Genomic DNA, 3,553 nt, shown 5'->3' with positions numbered 1-3,553 from the left:
TGTCTTCGTGTGTCTTGTTTGATTGACTGTGTGCATGGTGGATGGAGGATGGATTGGAGACTTGGGGCCCTTAGATTTTGTGATGTAGCATAAGTGGGTCATGAGCATCACTATTGGAGGTTCAGCACCCTACCTGACCAGTCCTGTGTCAAACAGACCAGGTTGGGGAGGAGGGAGAAGATAGAAAGGCCTGGAATAGTTTTGTGGCAGAGATGAAATCAGGGTCACTTGGGACTCTAGAGGAAAGGAGAGAAAATGGGTTAAGTCATGGCAGGGACACCCTGCAAATATGGGAAAGATAGAAGAAGCTAATTTGGGGGGAAAGAGAAGGTTCCAGGACCAACCGAGTCACCGATACTATCTACAAATCTTAGCGTGGGGAGTGACTCCAACATCAGGCACAGCAGGACACTGCCCCTGTGCTCACAGGTATGGCCTCTGCTTGGTGGTAGTCTGGGCAGAAGTTTTAAAAAGGACACGGGCAGCAGCTAATCGTCACCGCCATCAAGGTTCATGTTCTTAGATCCTGACAGAGAACCCGGTGGTGTGGCTGGAGAGGTAGCTTGACAGTTGAGAGAGCAGTGGCTGATCTTCCAGAGGACACAGGATCAATTTCCCAGCATCCGCATGGTATCTTACAACTGTAACTCCAGTTCCAGGAGATCTGACGCCCTCTTCTGGCTTCGGCAGGCACCAGACATGCACATGGTGCACATATATATGTGCAGTTAAAACATCCATACACAAAGAAAATAAAACACAAAAGAGTTACTGACAAAAGAAAAAACAAAAGCCCTGGCTTAGGAACTCCGGGTTTACATAGATAACTGCTTTATGAAATGCCATAGTCACTTTTTTTTTTCTTTTTCTTTTTTTCGGAGCTGGGGACCAAACCCAGGGCCTTGCGCTTGCTAGGCAAACACTCAACCACTGAGCTAAATCCCCAACCCCTCCATAGTCACTTTTATATTGCTGTGATAAGACATCATGACCAAAGCAACTCAGAGAAGGAGGAGTTCATTTGGGGCTTATGGTTCCTGAGGGACTACCACAGCAGGGGAGCATGGCGGCGAGCACCAGCATGCAGCATAGTGGCAGGGACAGGTGAAAAATCACATCTTGAACTGCAAACAGGAAGCAGATACTCAAAAATTCAAGGCCCATCCCAAGTGACACTTCCTCCGGCAAGGCCTCCCCCAAACAGCCACCAACTGGGGATCAAGTCTTCTAATGCCCAAGGGGTATGGAGGTGGGGAGAGACATCTCATTCCAACCACAGGAAGTTCTTCCCTAAAGGACATCCTTGAAAACCAGCTCTTCTAACTGCTTCCTACAAGGCCAGTCACTATTCCAAACCTATGAGAACCCTGAAGCCTCCTCTCCAAAGGTTCACACAGTTCAGTCTGAACACACTTCCTTAAGTCTTCCTATTGCTTCCTAAAGATGCAGTTTCTGCACCACCAACACATGGGACCATCGCAAAAGTAGCTTCCCAGCCCCATTTGGTAACCTACATAACCCCTGAGATTCCAAGGTAACATTAGAAAGGTCACCCTAGAGATCCAGGTAGGAGATGAGAGTATTCCCCATCTTTCCAAAGAGAACCAGCATTCCAGAAGCCAGGACACGGAGCCAGTCTTCAGCAAGGCTGGACCTAGCATACTGCTGAAGGTGACTTCCTCCACACAGCTTGTGCTGAGGGTGGTCTTTCCATTCTGATGAACCACCGTTCTCAAGCTCATGGTTTCCCGCGAGCCGCTGTCCAGGCTCGGCACGCATGCGCATGTTGGTGAGCATGTGCGAGGTTTGCCATCTAAGAAGTCTGGGCCCTTGGTGGACCCATGATGAATATTTTGCTTCACCCCACACTGGGTGATGGGATATGAAGGGGATGATTCAGGCCAAGCTGACTAAAGGCTTTCTGTGCCCCAGCTTGGCTGATGTCTCTCACTTGCAGAAGTCATGGAGATGAAGGATTTGGAATTTGTAAATTTCTATCAGGCTCAGTTGAGGAGGAAAACTCAACATGTGTTCCAGTTGTAGTCAGCAGTTAAAAGTTCCCCACATCTTTTGCTTGCGTCCCCTTTATAATCAGACACTAGGTATAGATTCTTCCTGATGTGTCTCAATGTCAATGGGCAACTGCCCGGTGAGAACCAGATGGGTCTGGTGACCGGGCTTCTATTCTGAGCCCCGGAATTTCTGTGGTTTCTAAAGGCCTTGTGTTTTGGCAGCACCTGCTACCTCACTTTAAGATGGCGGGCGTTGTCTTGCCCCCACACTGCGTCCATTAAAACATAAAGCTCTGTTCCTTCCTGCATTTCTATACCCGGCAACACTTAAAGGAGATTATTTGCACATGTATGTGTAAGTGATGTGGGAGGGGCCATCAGAGGCTTCAGCAGTTCAGGCTTAGCAACACACAGAAAGTTCTCGCAGGCTACAGAGGAATCTCCATTCACCCCTTTTTCATGTGCCACTTGTCTCAGTTCCCTGGATCAAGTCAGATCTGTTCCCGCTCCCATATATAGTCATCCTTTCTCTTACCTTGACTCCTGTCACTGTTTCACCTTAAACTGTGGTGGCTTTCAAAGGGATTTCTTTCAACAGTCATCTCCCTTCCCCCCGGGACACCTGAATGCCATCTCTGAAGGTGGCACACTTCATTCTCACTCTACTGACTTGGTTAGTATCCTAGCCAACCATTTGTACGTCTAGCTCTTGGCTGCACATGGATGGCAATGCAGACTAAAGTGAACGGTACCAAAGTGAGTCGGATCTGGTTCAAACCAGATAACTTGTGTGACTCTAGGCACAGCCACCACACCTTACCGAACCTTTTGTCGGCTATAAACTGGAGCACTAAACACCGTCTTAAAGGGATGCACTTTACCTCAGGCCTGACTTTCATAAGCAGTGCCTTCCCAGCATCGTGGCTGAGTGCCAAGGGACAAAAGCTGGCACACAGCAGCTTGGCAGCTGGGAGAAAGAGAGGGGGTACAGGGGGGACGGCAGCAAGAGCAGACTGTCGTTCAGGCTTAATGTCTCTGGAAGGTTCCATCCCCCCTTGAGATTCTGCAGTACAGCAGTGTAAGCCATAGGTACATGGCTCAGGCAGATCCTGGAGGGAAAGCTCTCTGGAGCACTGGGAGGCTGGAAGCTGCCGGGAAGCCTGACCTTGCAGGATTTAGCACCTGGTTTTCTTGGCTCTCCCGTCTTCAATTTGCTGGCTTTGCATCACATGGACAGAGGAGGTGCCAGGGAGTTGCATTAAACCTGTCAAAGAGAGGGGGAGGGGAGGGGAGAGGGAGGGGACACACAGAGGACGCTGATAGTACAATAACACCATCTGGACTTGGCGGGGAAGACAGCCCTGAGGTCAGATGGAGCCAACCAATAGTGCAGACTAAAATGCTGCCCCTAGGTTGGTCCCCAGAATCTCCTATGTAGAAGAGCTGATTTATTGTAAAGGGAGGACGAGGGACCCTGGATGACTGGAGAACTGGTTTTTGGGAAGGGAAGACTAGCCAGGTGCCTCGTGTATTTAGTCTTA

This window comes from Rattus norvegicus, chromosome 5, assembly GCF_036323735.1.
Source record: "Rattus norvegicus strain BN/NHsdMcwi chromosome 5, GRCr8, whole genome shotgun sequence".
Classification (NCBI taxonomy): domain Eukaryota; kingdom Metazoa; phylum Chordata; class Mammalia; order Rodentia; family Muridae; genus Rattus; species Rattus norvegicus.
Note: the sequence above shows the minus strand (reverse complement) of the source record.